Here is a 21066-nt window from a genome sequence, read left to right as displayed (position 1 = left end):
CACAAAATCAATTTCTTTCTGTAGGTGATGATAGGTGAGTTACACATTGTCACCTATAAATCCATATAGTTTATAAATTCACTGATGATTGCCTCCAGAACATGGAGCAAAGACAGTGATAGTATATTTCTCCTTGATTAGTGTCTTAAAAGAGAAAATAATACTATAAACGTATTTTACATTATAAAATGGAAGTAGTGCAGGCAAAACGCGGATCAACCCTTCCATGGTCTCAGAGAAGTGAGCAATCAGAAGTAGTGTTTACTACTTTGAGGGAACAACTTCCGCTGTTTTGACCAATCAGAGGCGAAATAGGCGGAGCATAATCAACCAACCAATCAGCGTTTGTATGCCATGCGTCGGTTGTGTGTGGTTGCGTGTGTCGTCATTGATCGTGACCGAGAAGCAGAGAGCAGAGCAGCAGAAAATCAAAATCAGAAAAACAAGTGAAATCAAGGAGTAAAACCGTCCTTTTAGCTATCGCTTTGGTTCGTTAGAACTGTGTTTGTTAGAAACTTTATTACTGAAGAAGTCTTGGACGTTGAAACAAAGTTGGAGCTGTTTTCGTCGACCACGAGGGAAGCTGGACGCTGAGCGCACCTGCGGTGCTAAGGTAAGCTAATGAGCTAACTAATTAGCGGCGGGCATTAGCATTAGCCTTCTTGTCTTCTAGTCTCTTTTGGTCTTTCGTGGTTAAGGATCTGTTTGTGTTTCTGTGTCTGAAGCAGCTGTTTCTGACATAAGATTTGGCCACTAATATGGACAGATGGTAACAAGATGGATGTCTGTTTACAACTCTTGTGTCTCTTTGTGGTCACTTTCAGTGTCTTTCTGTGTCTTTGCAGACACTTGGTGACTTTCTGTAATTTGTGATCAGTTTGTGTCTCATGTGGCGGGGTAGTGGTTGTTTTGCATCATTTTCATGGTTCTACTTCTGTTTATTTCTTCGCTTTATGTGTATTTGTTGTAGTTTCTGTGTCTTTCTCTGTTCCTGGTTATTTTGCGTCTCTTTGTGGTCATTTATTTCTGTCATTGTGACGGTTTAACATCTTGTTGGGATTGCTTTGTGTTGCTTTGTGGTCCATTTTCATCGTTTTGCGTTTTAGTCTGTTGTCTTATGTGGCAATGTTATGTGTTTGTGGTAGTTTTACTGCTGTTAAGCCAGCTGACGTTTGTTTCTCCGTGATCAGTCTAGTCGACACTTAAATTAGAGTGCTCCTGTATTCGAGCCTTTACGGTAAATGCATTGAAACGATCCCTAACGAGCAGACATGCAAGATTATGGACTTCCTGTTTTCAGAATAAGATGTTGGAAAGCAGTGAAAGAAGAATTTGTTGCATCTGTACGTCAATATGGTTACATTTTTTATGTTTCAACTGCTGCAAGAACAAGTTGTTGATATATTTGAATAGTATACATTTCTGACTACTCACGCACTTAATATCATTAATTTCTGCTGTATCATTTTAGAGAATTTCCAAATTAAAAGTCCCATATTTGAACTTTGATATTCACAAAGCCTTGTAAAGATGGTCTCCACCACTCTTTTGCAGTCAGGCCACTGTGCAGGACTGTGGGCCCCAAAGAAGTGTGAGATGGCAGTCTCAGAGGCCAACCAAGAACTCTGCCAAGTCCTGCACAGCTCCATAGCACTCTATATTGTCTTATCCAACATAATCCTAAAATAAAGTAATTAATAATAATTTTAGAACTTTAAATAGCAGCCATGAATCCTATTAATCAATGAGAGCACAGCCAGGATTACCCAGATTTAGTTTATAGACATGTACATGTACATTTACAAAGGACATTTGTCCTTACATCACATGAAGCAGACTTTTCAGATGTTAGAAAATCAGATTCCACTGGTAACTGCTCCACTGGAGCTAATTGAGAAAAGGTTAATGTTAACCTTAAATTTAGTTCATTTTAACTTTATGGCAAATATACAATTAGAGTTAATGTGGCAACAAATACCAAGACTGTATGAATACTTTAATGAAACTCACTGCTATGTGCTCCAGGAGAAAGTGCAGGCAAGGTGTTTGTCACAGTACATGTCACAGGTGATGGAGGGACCACAGACAGCAATGACATGGAGTTGGTTGGAGGAGTTAAAAATGAGGTGATCACAGATGTTGTAGACACCAATGCTTTTGAAGAGTAAGGAGGTATGCATTCTGTGTCAGAGGTTGGGACAGTGATGTTCTGAAACTTCTCAAGTTCACCATAGACTTCATCCACCTGTATCTCCACATCATCAAGCCAATTAATGGGACACTGAGAGTGTCAGGGCCAGCGTCTCCATCAAAGGCTCTGCACCTTTGTACTCGTATCAGTACTCAGTATCGGCAAGAACTCAAATGTAAGTACTTGTAATTGGATTGAAAAAATGTGGTATCGGTGCATCCCTAATAAAAAGTACAGTTTCCCTTTTGCCACTACCTGCCTGATCTTCTGATGCAAAATCGAAATCTGAAATCGAGTCATATAAGGGTACAAATGTAGGACTTTTAATTTGGAATTCTTCTAAATTGATACAGTACAATTGTATAATATTCAGCGTGAGTAGTCTGAGATTTCTACTACTCAAATATATCAGCCATTGCCAGAAATTATGGAGCAATTTGTTTTTACAGCAGTTCAAACTTAAGAAATGTAACCATATTGAGGTACAGATGTAGGACATTTAATGTGGAATTTCTCTAAATTGATAATGTAAAAATGAATGATATTCAGTGTGAGAGTAGTTGGAGATGTCTTCTACTCAAATATATCAGGCACTGCCAGAAATTATCGAGCAATTTGTTTTTACATTAGCTCAAATTTAAGAAATGTAACCATATTGATGTCCAGGAGTAGAACTTTTGTAATTTCTCTTGTATCCTGAAGTCAGATATATCAGCCACTTCCAGAAATTATGGAGCAGTATATTTTCATAGCGTCTTGATATCACAAATTCTTTATTTACTGTTTTCCAACATCTTATTTCGAAAACCGGAAGTCCATAATCCTGCCTTCTAAATCTGTCTTCTCTTTCATTTCAGCGCATTTATTGTAAAGGCTAGAATACGGGTGCACTCTAATTTTATTGTCGGCTGGTTTGACCACTGAGAAACGGACATCGGATGGCTTGACCGCAATGTAGTTTTGCATCATTTGCATCATCCATTTTGCGTTTCTACCCTACTCATTTTACATCTATTAATGATCCGATTTTTTTCCTCTTTTTGTGCCTGTAGTTTTGTGTCTGTTCCTGACTATTGGAGGTTGTTGTGCATCTCTATATGATCCTTTTGCAGTGTTTTTACATTGTTCTGTCTCTTTGTGGTCACTTGTTTTCTTTGTAGTTTTGAGTGCAATCCTGGCCTAGTCTCCCATTTGGTGTCTCCTTGTGGTCAGTTATGTCCTCCATTATATGCTGTGCCAGAGGAATGTGCAGTAATATGTCTATTGATCCCCTGTTGTATATATTAGTGATCAGTCATTTGTTTGTGGTGACCTGATTCTTTGAAAGTTTAACTCCCTGTCTCTCTTCAGTGTCTGAGCTGAGATTTGTTAGGAATATAGATGTAACAATACAAAAATGTCATGATACAATAATACATCAATAACAAGTCCACAATACAATATTTATTGCAATATTTTTTTTAAAAAAAGGGGCAAATGAAGAGTCAGTGTCTGCATATTGTTTTTTATGTATCTGTCACCTTCTTCCCTGGAGCATCCACAGTTTCAGAGGCTTCGTCTCTCTCTCCCCTGCTCTGTTCTCCCTCACCTCCAACACCTCCCCAGCTGTAACAAAACTGCAGTTTTGCCTGGAAAGGCCGATTGTTTGTTGCTGTCCAGGTTCATGACAGTATTGAGGCACTTTTGTTATTATGATATTGTGAAATTGACGATACCGTTACATCCCTAGTTAGAAATCATTACATTAAAACTGCATTTTAAAAGGCTGAATTTAGATTTAGATTTTGAAAAATGGAAATTATTTTTCTCCCTGTAAAATCTTATTTTAATAGTTATTCACTTTGAAACTCAAAGTGTGATCATTATTTTAGTCATAATGATGAAGTCCTTATTTCACTTTTTATTTATTTAGACAGAAAACTTTTAAACTGTGGAGAGATATTTACCTGTAGACTTGTTTACATGTTTATTTCACTGATTTCTTATATAAAGACAGCAGGTGTTTTTTTTGCTGATGTTTCACCTGCTGAGCCTCAGTCTTCATCAGTGATGTTGCTGAAGCTTCCTGTCAGCTGATTTCTGTGGGAACAGGTGACAGGAAGCTTCAGTAAGAAGAAGAGTGATTTAGTTTGTTTACACGTTGTTATTTACATGTTGTTTGTTCTCTGAATTTTAGTTCCACCCTGTAAAGACAGACGAGGTTAATCTGAGCCTGAGAGCTGGAGACAGAGATGTGACACCTGACAGGAGCCATGTTTACTCCTACTTCACCTCCAGGTACAGCTGAGTGTTTCTGAACTGTAACGAGATGTTTGTTGTGTGATGATGTGAAGAGAAACTTCCAGAAGTGTTGGACAGGAAGTTACAGAGTCACATGTTGACATGTGATCTGATGAAGCTCATACAGTGGGGAAATAAGTATTCAACACATTAGCAGTTTTTTTGTTAAAACATATTTCAGCTTTTCACCTGAAATTTAGACCAGACATTGGTATTACCTCAATAACACTATAAAGTTAAAGAGAAGAAAAGCAACATTTGGAGAAGCCTGTAGATTACTGAGAGAATGTCATGTGGTCAGACAAGACGACATGTCATGTTTGGAGGAGAAACGGCTCTGCATATGACCCTATAAATACCTTAGCCACAGTGTAGTCTGGATGTGGAAGCATCATGGTACTGGCAATATCCAAATTATTGAATGGAGGATGATGGAACCATGTGCAGCGAAATCCTTGAGAAGAATCTGTGCCATCCACCAGAACGATGAACTGAGATGTGGGTGGACCTTCCATTAGGACAACAATCCAAAACATGCTGCACAGGAGACTCAGCTGGTTCCAGAGGAAGAAAATGAAGGTGTTGGAACAGCCCAGCTAATCATCAGATTTAAACCCAACAGGACATTTGTGGAGGGAACTGAAGATCAAGATTCACCAGCCCCCAGGAAATTTCCAGATTGAAAGACAGTCTGTGCAGAAGAAAGGGCCAAAATCCCACCTGAACACTGTGAAAAATGTCTTTGTACTGGACGTGTTTTTAAGCTAACATTGCAAACAGAGGGTGTCTCCAGAAGTATTAAATCATTTTTAGTTAGTGTGTTTAAAACTTTTTTCCTTTGTCTTTACACTTTATTGCATATAACTTTTTTACCAATTGGAATGTTACAATTTCTTTAACTGTGTAGTGTTTAATGAGTTAACACAATATCTGGTCTCAGTTTCATCTGAACAGCTGCATTGGTAATATGTTTAATATTGTAGATAGAATTTATTCTGTAAATGAAAAACACAACAAACATGAATGAATCAGCTGTTTATTGATTAGATAAAATAAATTAACAAAGGTTTCAGTGTTTTATTTACAAGAACTGAAGCAGTCAACAACTGGAAACTGGATCTTCCTGTGTTTGACTAAATCAGCTGTGCCTCATCCAACATATAAGCTGTTTTTTTTTACTGATAATTTGGGGATTATTTCCACACAGGAGACTTTGCAGCAGCTTTGATTGAATTTAGACCTAAAAACACAATGTGTTGTAAAACCTACATTTGCCACATTATTCAGGTCAAGTTAATAAAACAGCTCTAACACCTCCAGTAAAAATCATGTAATAAAGATAAATAGTAAGTACATTTTCTCAATGATGAGGTTATTGTGAAAATACAGGAATTGAATTATTCATTATGTAAAAGTCAAGTATGTTTAAAAGAAAGATTAAACATTTGGCTCAAAACTTTAATGATTTTGTTTCAAAGACAGTGACAGATGTTTGACCTTTAGGGGGCATTATTCACTGTGAACTCAGTTTGAACTTTGTTACCCAGAATCCCTCTGTGCTTTTATTGTGAAGGTGTAAAAGTGTGTGATGTTTGCTGTGGTTTTTCTCCACAGGACTCAGAGTTGAAGCAGGAAACAGTTGGAGTGACAGAGAGAAGAGACAGACATGAAGATTTCCACAAGGTCAGTGTATGTGTATGTATGTTATTCTAAAAAAAATTAAGAGGGAAAATAATTAATGTTTACCACTGCAAAAAGTGGTGTGCTAGTGTAAATCACTGTAAAAAATAGGAACTGTGAGCGTAAAAAAAACTGTCAAGACATTTTGAACGTCAGTACCCAGAAACCCTCTGTGCTAATATTGTGAAGGCTTCAAAGGGTCTGATGTTTTTTAAAAATTATCAATGAATGCACTGAAAAAAAAATCACAAATGCATGAGTAAGCATAAAAAGCTATCACTGCTTGCTGCTGTAAAAAGTAAGGTAAATGTGTGAGCTTACAAAAACTATCAATATCACTGTAAGAAATATAAATGTGTGAACAGGTGTGAAAGTGCTTGTCACCTGAAAAAAATAATGTGTGAGTGTAAAAAGTTATTGTTATACAGTACTAGTCAAAAGTTCAGACAGACCTTCGCATTCAATAGTTTCTCTTTGTAGATTAATATTGAAGACTTCAAAACTATGAAGGAACACATATAGAATTATGTAGTAAACAAAAAAATCTGTTTTATATTTTACATTCTTCAAAGTAGCCATCTTATGTTTTGAAAAGTGTGAGTGATTGTAAAAAAAAAATATAATTAATGAATATTGCTGTAAAAAGTACACAAGAGTTTTGTGTAGAATTTATGACACAGTCACAGATTTAATCTACATTTGGTTTATTGTTAAATATTATTTAATGTAAAAACTCAAAATGCTTCAAGTTGAGAACACTGACAGTTTGAACTTCAATACCCAGAATCCCTCTGTGGTTTTGTTGTGAAGGTGTAAAAGTGTGTGATGTTTGCTGTGGTTTTTCTCCACAGGACTCAGAGTTGAAGCAGGAAACAGTTGGAGTGACAGAGAGAAGAGACAGACATGAAGATTTCCACAAGGTCAGTGTATGTGTATGTATGTTATTGTAAAAAAATTAAGAGGGAAAATAATTAATGTTTACCACTGCAAAAAGTGGTGTGCTAATGTAAAAAAAATTATCAGTGCATGTCACTGTAAAAAATAGGAACTGTGAGCGTAAAAAAAAATGTCAAGACATTTTGAACGTCAGTACCCAGAAACCCTGTGTGCTAATATTGTGAAGGCTTCAAAGGGTCTGATGTTTTTTTAAAAATTATCAATGAATGCACTGAAAAAATATCACAAATGCATGAGTAAGCATAAAAAGCTATTACTGCTTGCTGCTGTAAAAAGTAAGGTAAATGTGTGAGTGTAAAAAGTTATCGTTATACAGTACTAGTCAAAAGTTCGGACACACCTTCTCATTCAATAGTTTCTCTTTGTAGATTAATATTGAAGACTTCAAAACTATGAAGGAACACATGAAATTATGTAGAAAACAAAAAAATCTGTTTTATATTTTAGATTCTTCAAAAAAGCCACCTTATATTATGAAAACAAAAAATGAATATCGTAAAAAGTACACAAGAGTTTTGTGTAGAATTTATGACACAGTTACAGATTTAATCTACATTTGGTTTATTGTTAAATATTATTTAATGTAAAATTTCAAAATGCTTCCAGTTACAGGTTTGTTGGTAAATTTAATAGCTTCAAGTTGAGAACACTGACAGTTTGAACTTCAATACCCAGAATCCCTCTGTGCCTTTATTGTGAAGGTGTAAAAGTGTGTGATGTTTGCTGTGGTTTTTCTCCACAGGACTCAGAGCTGAAGCAGGAAACAGTTAGAGTGACAGAGAGAAGAGACAGACATGAAGATTTCCACAAGGTCAGTGTATGTGTATGTATGTTATTCTAAAAAAAATTAAGAGGGAAAATAATTAATGTTTACCACTGCAAAAAGTGGTGTGCTAGTGTAAATCACTGTAAAAAATAGGAACTGTGAGCGTAAAAAAAACTGTCAAGACATTTTGAACGTCAGTACCCAGAAACCCTCTGTGCTAATATTGTGAAGGCTTCAAAGGGTCTGATGTTTTTTAAAAATTATCAATGAATGCACTGAAAAAAAAATCACAAATGCATGAGTAAGCATAAAAAGCTATCACTGCTTGCTGCTGTAAAAAGTAAGGTAAATGTGTGAGCTTACAAAAACTATCAATATCACTGTAAGAAATATAAATGTGTGAACATGTGTGAAAGTGCTTATCACCTGAAAAAAATAATGTGTGAGTGTAAAAAGTTATTGTTATACAGTACTAGTCAAAAGTTCAGACAGACCTTCGCATTCAATAGTTTCTCTTTGTAAATTAATATTGAAGACTTCAAAACTATGAAGGAACACATATGGAATTATGTAGTAAACAAAAAAAAAACAAAAAACAAAATCTGTTTTATATTTTAGATTCTTCAAAGTAGCCATCTTATGTTTTGAAAAGTGTGAGTGATTGTAAAAAAATATATAATTAATGAATATTGCTGTAAAAAGTACACAAAAGTTTTGTGTAGAATTTATGACACAGTCACAGATTTAATCTACATTTGGTTTATTGTTAAATATTATTTAATGTAAAAACTCAAAATGCTTCCAGTTACAGGTTTGTTGGTAAATAGCTTCAAGTTGAGAACACTGACAGTTTGAACTTCAATACCCAGAATCCCTCTGTGGTTTTGTTGTGAAGGTGTAAAAGTGTGTGATGTTTGCTGTGGTTTTTCTCCACAGGACTCAGAGTTGAAGCAGGAAACAGTTGGAGTGACAGAGAGAAGAGACAGACATGAAGATTTCCACAAGGTCAGTGTTAGTTTCTTCTTTTCAGTCTGACTCTGTCGTTATCTCAGCTGCACTTTGACTCTTTAAACCTCTGGTCTGCAACAAACAACTACTATTGAAAACATCACAAATTTAAACAGTGAACCTACAAATCTTAATAATTAATAGTTTATCTTGTGTAGAATTTAATCTGATTTTTGTAAATTCTCTCCAGTAACAATGATGTAATCTAGATAAACAATTGGTAAAAGTTTCTCAACCATGTTTATTAATTTCAATTAATTACTAGAGATATTTAGTATTGTTAGATAATATAATTAGTGACTAAATATAGTAATTGGTGAGTAAAAACAGTAATTAGTAAAGTAATGTATTAATAGGACAGAATAAATAGAACTAGTGATACTAGATAATGTTGCTATAAATTTATTTTATTCCAGACAAAATTATTAAACAAAGTGCAGCAGAGATAATGACAGAGGTTTGACCACTAGGAGGCGCTGTGTTTTATTCTCTGGTTATTGTTGTTCACACCTGAGGACGTTAGCAAACACCAACATGTTTCTAATTAACTGTTTATGATACAGCTAATAAAACAGTTGTATCATAAACAGTTAATTAGAAACATGTTGGTGTTTGGAAACATCCTCATGTGTGAACAACAATAACCAGAGAGTAAAACACAGCGCCTCCTAGTGGTCAAACATGTAGCAGGGGGAGGCTGAAACAAAGTGTCTCCAGTTGAACAAAGTGTTTGTTGTGTTTCCATCAACAGGCTGGAGGTTTTTCTGTCAGTGTCTTTAATCAACAGCTTCATCACTCTGTTGTTTTCTTTCATCAGCTCCACCTCTTCACGCCTGATGACATCATCTTCATCTTCATCTCCTCCTCCTCCTCCTGCAGAGACAACAACATGTTTATTAGTACTACTGCTACAATTAATTAGTACTGTCACCACTATTAATTACTATATTAAGCACCATTAGTAACTACAATTAGTTGTAATTAAGTACTATTTATACTTTTACATGGTACCATTAAATACTACTTAAATACTATTTACTTGCTACTATTAGTAACTACAATTAGTTGTAATTAAGTACTATTTATACTTTTAGGTGGTACCATTAAATACTACTTAAATACTAATTACTTGCTACTATTAGTAACTACAATTAGTTGTAATTAAGTACTATTTATACTTTTAGGTGGTACCATTAAATACTAATTACTTGCTACTATTAGTAACTACTTTTAATTACTATAATTAATTGTAATTAAGTACTATTTACTTGCTACTATTAGTAACTACAATTAGTTGTAATTAAGTACTATTTATACTTTTAGGTGGTACCATTAAATACTACTTACTTGCTACTATTAGTAACTACTTTTAATTACTACAATTAATTGTAATTAAGTACTATTTATACTTTTAGGTGGTACCATTAAATACTACTTAAATACTAATTACTTGCTACTATTAGTAACTACAATTAGTTGTAATTAAGTACTATTTATACTTTTAGGTGGTACCATTAAATACTAATTACTTGCTACTATTAGTAACTACTTTTAATTACTATAATTAATTGTAATTAAGTACTATTTACTTGCTACTATTAGTAACTACAATTAGTTGTAATTAAGTACTATTTATACTTTTAGGTGGTACCATTAAATACTACTTACTTGCTAGTATTAGTAACTACTTTTAATTACTACAATTAATTGTAATTAAGTACTATTTATACTTTTACATGGTACCATTAAATACTACTTAAATACTATTTACTTGCTACTATTAGTAACTACAATTAGTTGTAATTAAGTACTATTTATACTTTTAGGTGGTACCATTAAATACTACTTAAATACTATTTACTTGCTACTATTAGTAACTACAATTAGTTGTAATTAAGTACTATTTAGACTTTTAGGTGGTACCATTAAATACTAATTACTTGCTACTATTAGTAACTACTTTTAATTACTACAATTAGTTGTAATTAAGTACTATTTATACTTTTAGGTGGTACCATTAAATACTACTTACTTGCTAGTATTAGTAACTACTTTTAATTACTACAATTAATTGTAATTAAGTACTATTTATACTTTTACATGGTACCATTAAATACTACTTAAATACTATTTACTTGCTACTATTAGTAACTACAATTAGTTGTAATTAAGTACTATTTACTTGCTACTATTAGTAACTACAATTAGTTGTAATTAAGTACTATTTATACTTTTAGGTGGTACCATTAAATACTACTTAAATACTATTTACTTGCTACTATTAGTAACTACAATTAGTTGTAATTAAGTACTATTTATACTTTTAGGTGGTACCATTAAATACTACTTAAATACTACTTACTTGCTACTATTAGTAACTACTTTTAATTACTACAATTAATTGTAATTAAGTACTATTTATACTTTTACATGGTACCATTAAATACTACTTAAATACTATTTACTTGCTACTATTAGTAACTACAATTAGTTGTAATTAAGTACTATTTATACTTTTAGGTGGTACCATTAAATACTACTTAAATACTAATTACTTGCTACTATTAGTAACTACAATTAGTTGTAATTAAGTACTATTTATACTTTTAGGTGGTACCATTAAATACTACTTACTTGCTACTATTAGTAACTACTTTTAATTACTACAATTAGTTGTAATTAAGTACTATTTATACTTTTAGGTGGTACCATTAAATACTACTTACTTGCTACTATTAGTAACTACTTTTAATTACTACAATTAATTGTAATTAAGTACTATTTATACTTTTAGGTGGTACCATTAAATACTACTTAAATACTAATTACTTGCTACTATTAGTAACTACAATTAGTTGTAATTAAGTACTATTTATACTTTTAGGTGGTACCATTAAATACTAATTACTTGCTACTATTAGTAACTACTTTTAATTACTATAATTAATTGTAATTAAGTACTATTTACTTGCTACTATTAGTAACTACAATTAGTTGTAATTAAGTACTATTTATACTTTTAGGTGGTACCATTAAATACTACTTACTTGCTAGTATTAGTAACTACTTTTAATTACTACAATTAATTGTAATTAAGTACTATTTATACTTTTACATGGTACCATTAAATACTACTTAAATACTATTTACTTGCTACTATTAGTAACTACAATTAGTTGTAATTAAGTACTATTTATACTTTTAGGTGGTACCATTAAATACTACTTAAATACTATTTACTTGCTACTATTAGTAACTACAATTAGTTGTAATTAAGTACTATTTAGACTTTTAGGTGGTACCATTAAATACTAATTACTTGCTACTATTAGTAACTACTTTTAATTACTACAATTAGTTGTAATTAAGTACTATTTATACTTTTAGGTGGTACCATTAAATACTACTTACTTGCTAGTATTAGTAACTACTTTTAATTACTACAATTAATTGTAATTAAGTACTATTTATACTTTTACATGGTACCATTAAATACTACTTAAATACTATTTACTTGCTACTATTAGTAACTACAATTAGTTGTAATTAAGTACTATTTATACTTTTAGGTGGTACCATTAAATACTACTTAAATACTATTTACTTGCTACTATTAGTAACTACAATTAGTTGTAATTAAGTACTATTTATACTTTTAGGTGGTACCATTAAATACTACTTAAATACTAATTACTTGCTACTATTAGTAACTACAATTAGTTGTAATTAAGTACTATTTAGACTTTTGGGTGGTACTGTTAAATACTATTATGTTACTACTTGAAAACACCATCTTAAGTTGCTTCTTTTGGATAGTACTTTTAGTTACTAGTGTTAGTTATTGCTTACATACTATTTTTACTTACTACTATTTAAACACTAATATGTTATTATTGTAAATTACTACTTTTAGGTACTACATTGGAATTACTAGTATTAGTAAGTACATTTAAATACTACTTAATATGAGCACATTCCTACATCACTACTTTTAATTTACGTTTAATTTCTAATATCTGGTTTTTGTTTCTCTGTTAAATTTAAGAGTTAAACTGTTTAAAGTTCCCTGATGTGATTTTAATAGAAATAAAAACATTTTCCTACCTTCACCTCGAGTGGATCCAGTGGTTTCTGTGAGTTCACCTGAAAAACAAAACATGACATTAATCAAAATAGAACTGGTCATTAAATGAGAATAAAAACACTTCACTGCATCTTTACAGACACAGTCATTTTATCCTCAGATTCTGGATCTAGTTGTAATATTGTTCTGATTGTTTAAATTGTTCCTTTTCTTTGAAACTGTGTTTCATTCAGTTTCTGTTCAGACTGAAGATTGATCACTGATCTATTAAACTGTTTAATGTCTGAGTGCTGAGGTCAGTGAAGTCTCTAGTGAACAGTTGATGTGATTCTGAATTACCTGGAGGACTCGGTGCTGGATCTGGTCCTGGTCTCTGGACTCATGGATGAAGTGGTGACACCTGGAGGAAATAAAAATATGCAAAGGAAAATGATCAATACTCTATCACGTGTTCCTCATCAATAACTTAACTAAAAAACTGACTAATATTTAATGACTTTGACTGTTTCAGCTGCTTAAGATATAAGATAATCCTTTATTAGTCCCACAATGGAGAAATTTACATTGTTGCAGCAGTGATTGAAAAGATAGAAAAATACATAAATACAAGTAAAGGCAAGATAAAAACAAGATAAGGCTATAAAAATTATAGGCAACAGTATAAACATGACAATGTAATAAAAAATATTAACAGAAGAGCAATATACACAGGACTTTATACATAGAGACAGAAAATGAACTAAATACAGATATTGCACATTTGAAAATGGAACTGCACACAGTGAATGACTGATAGCAGCTGTTTTGGATTAATTAAAGTGCAGAAACCTAGTGAAAAATGGTCCATGTGAGTATGTGGTGTATAAGGAGCAGTGCTGGTTGTAGAGTCTGACAGCAGCAGGAAGGACTTGCGATACCTCTCCTTCACACACTTTTGGTGAAGCAGCCTATCGCTGAAGGAGCTGCTCAGTGCTGTCAGACTGTCCTCAAATGTGTGGACTCTACAGTAAATATAAACGTCTGGAACAAAATCATTACAATGTTTCTTAATAAACTTTGTTTTAAACAGACTTGATGACTATGATGTTGATTAGGGGTGTGACAATACATAACATTGGGTTCATATAATAATTTGACGAAGTACGGGTTAATCAGGAAGTTACACCCAACATCACCCAAGTTACTCCTGAAGTTACCCTGATAAGTCGGTAACCCTGCTTCATAGTACGGGCCTCTGATGTTTTCAGTAGTGGCTGTTTAAAGGTTTAAAGAGTCAAAGTGCAGCTGAGATAACGACAGAGTCAGACTGAAAAGAAGAAACTAACACTGACCTTGTGGAAATCTTCATGTCTGTCTCTTGTCTCTGTCACTCCAACTGTTTCCTGCTTCAACTCTGAGTCCTGTGGAGAAAAACCACAGCAAACATCACACACTTTTACACCTTCACAACAAAACCACAGAGGGATTCTGGGTATTGAAGTTCAAACTGTCAAAAGATGGAAAAGTAAAATCCAGAGTGTGGACTGAGCTGGTTCAAGAGTGAAATGTGTGTTTCTCTTCTCCTGATATTCATACTACAGCAGTGGATGGAAACATTTAGTCATTTAGTTTGTTCAAATCTGAACTAAATCTGACTGAAAAAGACAAAATGAAGAAAAATGTAGTTTTCAGTTTGATACTGAGCTGATTTTATTTAAGAGGGAGACAGAGAGGGACTTAACACTCAGCATTATGTTAATAAAATTGTTTATCAAGTCAACAATAAACTCCAGAGCTCTGTTATGAAAGCTAAATAAAACAATGTGCCTCCTGGGGGTCAAACGTTGTTGAATATTGTCGTCTGGAACTAAATCATTAAAAGTTTCTGACTGAAACTGGACTTTTCCAGAGATTAAGTTTAATTTGAAAAACCAATAACTTCAATTTAATAACATCATATTACATTTTTAAAAAGTCAACTGATATTAAGTTTTACAGATTAAAGTTCAGTCTTTTTCTTTATCTCTGAGTCTTTTATTTTAGTTTGAATGAGGTGTGCGGACACCAACATGTTTATTTCAGGTGTGTTGTTTTGTCTTTGTTTACTTTGTGAATGAAGGTTACAGGATACAAACCAAATCAAATTCTGCTCACATCTGTTCAGTCTGATTAACTTTAGTTTAAGTTGACTTTTACTTCCATTGCTCATTTCATTGGATGATCAGCTCCAGTGATGTTGACTGACAACAGCTTTAATAAACTCAGAGATGATCTTTGTTTATGTCCTGTCAGACACAGAACATGTTTCATTTCACATTTAACTGATAAACTTTGAGTTCAGGCCTCATCTCACTCCTGGTTCAATCTTCTTATATAAAATCTTTATTTGTTCAAATAAAAAACCTAACATTGTATTCTGGATTTACAAAGGTCAGACAGCAGGTTGTTTTTAGTTTCACTGCAAATATATACAGTATTTCATATATATTTTATATCATATTTTGACTTTTTAACAGTTCAAATTACAACACATTACTAATATATTACTAATTTATTTTTGATTAATTTATATGGTGTTCTTTGTTGCTATAATTTATCAATTAAAAAACTGTCCTGAATTTATGATCATATTCAAACTGAAATAAAGATATTTTACTAACTGATAATTAACAATAAAATAAATTGAAAAAAAATTTTTTAAACTGAAGACGACAAATATTGTCTTCAGGACTGAGGCCTGTACTACAAAGCAGGATTTGCAGTTAGCGTGGTGACTTCAGGTTTAACTCTGGGTTTTCAGTCTTAGGATGGTGGTTCACTTCTTATCGCAGTAAATCACCTCAGTAACTTCTGCTGAACGGCTAACTTACTCTGGGGTAGGTTAACTTTCACTCAGTAAGTAAAAAGAATTTGTACTTATTTACAATAAATCCTCAGCCTGACTTTGATAATTGTCATTTTTGCTAGAACTGAATTAACCTGCAGGTATCAGCGTTTCTCCTCCTACCATATTAAGTAATTTATTACTGGTTCTGATGACGTTACTTGTAGTTAAAGACTCTGCTTTTTACACCTGAACGTGTTCAGGAAACCCTGGTTTGACTTAACAAGTTGATAACCAGTGTCAAACGACCGCTTAGCCAGACTCTGGTTGTTAAGTTTAGTGAAACCAGAGAACTAAAAGATATCCTGGGTATGATGAACTCGCTTCTCCAGAAAGATATGTGTAGGCCACCTTCTTTTGTTGTGGCAGACTAGACACAGCTCCAGCGTATTGCTGCCACCCTCATTCAGGATACTGCCATCATCGCAGGCATATATTCACTATCCTGATCTGCATGACTTAATGTGAGATGAGGCATTCGATAAAGTGTTTTTATTTCATTTTATTTTTAATAAGTTACGTTTTATTTTGGGATTTTAAAATTGGAATGTCAAAAACAAATGAATAAATATATTCCAACCTCCCATGAATTTTTAAGACTTTTGAAAGACTGATTTAAGACATTTTAAGACTTTTTAGGGCCTTATTTTCAGATTAATGAATTAAATGACTTTTAAGACTTTAAGGATCTGAGGGAACTCTGTTAAATATTGTTGACTGGATAAAAGAACATCATCATCATTTTAACTTGTAATATGAGATGTAAGGACACATAAAATATGTGATAATTTTTCAGATACTTGGATTACAGTCAACACATGGGTCACATGTCTGAAAATGAGCTGTTACTCTCTGTTAGTGATGTTCTGCCTGGAACACTCAGGCTGTATATGTATGAATGTAATGCTGTTATGCTCAGTATGAACTTCATGTTAACAGTATTTCAGCCTCAGTGGAAACTGAACCTGGATGAAATATAAACATTCTATACAGTGGTACACATTCATATTTCCCATCATTAATACTGCATGTTTTGGTCTGTAGTCTACAATTACAACAGTCTTTCACATTATATTGTCTTTCAGGACAATAATGCCCCCCACGCCCTTTTAAAAGATTATTAAAATCAATAATATGCAACACTAATGATGCTAGATTCTACTGCTTGACTGTGAGAAAAAAAATAACAAATTAAAATAACTGAAATTGGAAATGGAAAAAGTGGAGCATTTTATTGGTCCACACATCTCAATCTCTCTCTCTGAGCATAACAGCATTACATTCATTCGATATACATAGATTGGTACTTCCACTTATGGGGCGGTACTTTGCATTGAGTAACATTGAGTTAACCATGATCATAACCTGCTCAGAGCACTTTAGAGATGCAGCATAAATTACCATGGCAGCAAACCCCAGGTAAAACCTATCCACCTTTTGTAGTATGGGTTAATCAGTGAAGTTACACCAGACGTCACCAAGTTACTCATGAAGCTACTCTGATAAGCCAGTAACCTCGCCTCATAGTAGAGGCCTCTGAAGATGTCACCTTGAGCTCTGCAAAACTATAACAGGCCTAACTTTTTTACAGACATGATTAATCTGTTATTATTATATTCAATATTAAATTCATTAAATATGAAGGTTTGACCTGGGAGTGAAACAGTAACACTGAGCAGTTGCTGACGTTAATATTTCAGCTCATCAACACAGAGATTTTCAGACTGAGTGAATGTTTAGGACACCAACCTGTTTGGTCTGTGAGGTGAGAGCTGGTGTTTCCCTCCAGGCTGCAGCAGATCAACAAGTAAACACCTGGAAAACACAACAACACCACATGTAAATGGTAATGGACTGTACTTATATAGTGCTTTTCTAGTCATGTTGACCACTCAAAGCACTTCACACTACAGATCACATTCACCCCATTCACACACATTCATACAGCACTTGTTCTATACAATGTGCTTTCGGCATGGAGGAGCCGGGAATCGACCTTCTGATTGGTGGGCAACTGCTCTACCTCCTGAGCCACAGCCGCCCATGTAACTTACAGCCTAACTAATAAAAAAAATATTAATTAATAATTAGTATAATATAAATTTTCCATCAATACACAAACTACACTTTGAGGTGGAGAATCACATCGTGATTGTTTTTGAGGTTCAAACTTATGAAGACAAGGAGTTAAAATATTTTCAAACCTGTATTTACCACCAAACTGAGCTCAGTCAAGAATCAAGTCAGCACAAACAAATGACAGATCACTGATATACACTGGTACAATTAATGGATGAATGAACAATTACTGCAAAATGTTAACTTACAAAATATATCCCAGAAAAATAGACAATACTGACCAAAAAGAGACACAAAACTACAAAGACAAAAAACTGCAAAGACTGCAAAAGGACAAAAAGCTCATAATTAATAGATGCAGACTTGGTAGAAATGCAAAATGATGAAAAACTACCACAAAGACAAAAAATTGCCAAGAAGACGCAACAATGACCTAAAGAGCCAACAAACTAAGGTACAGGAGATGCAAAATGAACATAACGTGACACAAAAAAACAGATGCTAAAATGACACAATGAAACAAAAATATGGCCACAACTGGATACAAAATAAACAGGAACTAACAAAGACACACAAAACAACCACAAATACGCATAAAGGGAAGTAAAAAACGAACCAAGCGGAAACACGGAATAATGCAAATCAACCACAAAAACACAAACTACCACAAACCGGCTCATATTGGAGGACACATCTCATGTCAGGGTTCGGTTCAGAGACAGCTGCTTTAGTCACAAACACACGAACAGATTCTTACCCATGACATACAAACGTCTGAAAATGGAAATAACCAAAAGATATTAAGAAAGAAGGCGAATGCTAATGCTAACTGTCGCCACAAATGCTAGTGTTCGCCACTAATTAGTTAGCTCGTTAGCTTACCTTAGCGCAGCAGGTGTGCTGAGAGACAAGCCTCACTCGTCTTCGACGAAAACAGCTTCAAGTTTTAGCATCCAGACTACTTCCATAATAGTCTCATAGTTCCAACAAACCGAAGCGACGAAGAAAGGACTCAAACGATAGTTTAACTCAGTGTTTTCACTCCTTTTTCCAACTTCATTTTACCGTGGATCTGCTCTGCACGCCAGCTCACGTTCAATGACGACTGACGTCACTGCCAGTGTCGACACTCGCCCTACCAACATGGCTCCGCCAACCAGCCGCCTCTGATTGGTTGAATCAGCGGACGTGTACAGTCATTGGTCTACGCTCAAAGTGAAGACGGAAGCGCTCAGAGAGCAGTTCTGATGAACTAATTCAGTCAAATGTGAACACACAGAAAGGAAGCACATATGTTTAGATTCAGTGTGATTAACACTTTATGGGCAGATCATTATCTCTTAATGAATTAACGTCCATACATCTGCTTAGAAATGACAGAGAAAAGACCCTTCAGAACTTGCTTGAGAATTTTTGCATTTTTAAGTTTTCTTCAGTATCACAGTAATCCAGTGATAGTTGTCTGTACATCCATGGGTAGACAGAAAACAAGAAGTGTTAATAGCTAATTTGGCATGCTTCTAATGGTGTCAAAGTGTAAACAAATATAGGTTAAGAAAAACGTGGCTCCAGGTGCAGTCCAATGTTCTTCCTGTTTACATCTCCCAAAGCCTTACTGGAAGTGTAGTTTCAAACCTGAGGGTATGGGAAGGGGTCTCCAAATTGTGAGGCAAAGATATATGTTTGCAGTGAACCAAGGGATGTACAGACAATTATGACTTTATTATTGTGATACCAAAGAAAACTTAAAAATGTTGTGATTCTTAAGCAAGCTCTGAGACCTCTTTTTTTCCTCTGCTTTCTAGGTGGATTTATGGATATTGGAAATGTTGTTGACTTTACTAAGATCTAATGATCTGTTATGTGTTTATTTTGGGTTATTGGGTATCTGGAAGCTGCAATGTTAATCACACACCACACATAATAAAAACACTTCTAGAGCAACGGTTACTCCAGGTATCTAACGGATGTTTCCACAGCACATGACAGATGGAGATGGATGACATTGTTCCACTTGGCTTCCATCACATTTTACTGTGGCGCACAGCTGAAGTGTTTCTCGTCATTGTCACTGTGTGGGCTGATGCAGCTGATCCTAAAGATATTTAAACGTTTCAGAAACACTCAGTGTCTGCTGAGAAACCAGCAGAGAGCAGGGACACTGTTTATAACCATCTCTCTCAGACACACACATGTATGGACATAAACACGCACACCCAGACAGTCAGTCCGTCCCCTTTAGTTATTTTTAGTCTTAAGTCAACACAGTGCTATGCTTAATGACTCCACTGAATTCCATTGGATTTTATTCTACTCAACAGGCTTCACTGGTATGACATTTTCCATGAGAGAAATGATGAACAGAATGAAAAAGATAAAAGAAAACAAAAATAAAACTAAATCTAATCACATCCTTCATTCATCAGTCTTGCTTAGCTGCAAATACTGCTTGTGGGGACTGAGTAGTGTCGTTAACAGCTCCATAAAAAGTTAGTAAGTGAACCTTGAGTTAAGTTTTTTTTTTTTCATACCACTATTCCATTTTCCATCTGTTTTTACTCTTTTCATTTTTTGTCAGGTGGTCTGAATGATAATTAAATAATTCAAATGATTCAAGGTTTCATGTATCTGTATTTTAATACTACTTCTAATTGAAATACCATAGATGTATGAAAATTTTGATTCAGTCATTATTAAATATTTTGTTTTTTATATCTGATTGTTTGATGTCCTGCTGAGAAAATGCTCACTTTTGCAGAGTGATTTTGTTGGCTTCATTGACCTGTGTGCAGTGGGACACTTTGCAGATGAGTATGAGATGAGTATCTCCACATCTACATTTTTGTCCGTCGTTCTGGTTGCTGCAAAATAAAGGATTGCATACTATAAGTTCAATGTGAGTCACTGTGTGTAGTAAAGAAATGAAGTTTGATACTGAACGCTCCCAGTTCCAATATGAGTAAAAAGCTGCTAATGGTGACATTGGCTATGTGGCAATCGTACAAATGTACAAGTTTTGTTGACCTATTCATCCACTCTTAACATCACCCCTTAGTGATAATCACTGCAGCCACTAGAAGGCAGACATGAACCTGTACACAAACACATGCCGTTTTTAGGTGTAAGCGGTGCCACTGATGCTGCTGGGAGTACAGCTT

The 21066-nt window shown here is 34.1% G+C and overlaps 2 long non-coding RNA genes across 3 annotated transcripts; one reads left to right on the top strand and one right to left on the bottom strand.

Moving 5' to 3' along the window:
• Window positions 1-404: 404 nt before the first annotated feature.
• Window positions 405-9899, top strand: LOC108895870 (uncharacterized). Of its 2 annotated transcripts, XR_007815096.1 has the most exons (7): window positions 405-613; window positions 4368-4468; window positions 6086-6154; window positions 7003-7071; window positions 7851-7919; window positions 8811-8879; window positions 9700-9899. It is a non-coding gene; the product is annotated as an uncharacterized LOC108895870 (long non-coding RNA). The 2 variants fall into 2 exon arrangements; XR_001963028.2 differs by lacking the exon at window positions 7851-7919.
• Window positions 9485-19068, bottom strand: LOC108895869 (uncharacterized). The gene is made up of 6 exons (XR_001963027.2): window positions 18791-19068; window positions 17579-17644; window positions 14298-14366; window positions 13306-13366; window positions 12987-13025; window positions 9485-9755 (listed from the first exon to the last, which is right to left on the bottom strand). It is a non-coding gene; the product is annotated as an uncharacterized LOC108895869 (long non-coding RNA).
• Between the last annotated feature and the right edge of the window lie 1998 nt (window positions 19069-21066).

The sequence above is a fragment of the Lates calcarifer genome, linkage group LG18, assembly GCF_001640805.2.
Source record: "Lates calcarifer isolate ASB-BC8 linkage group LG18, TLL_Latcal_v3, whole genome shotgun sequence".
Taxonomy (NCBI): domain Eukaryota; kingdom Metazoa; phylum Chordata; class Actinopteri; family Centropomidae; genus Lates; species Lates calcarifer.
The sequence above is the reverse complement of the archived record's forward strand: the minus strand, read 5'-3'. Positions and strand labels throughout refer to the sequence as shown.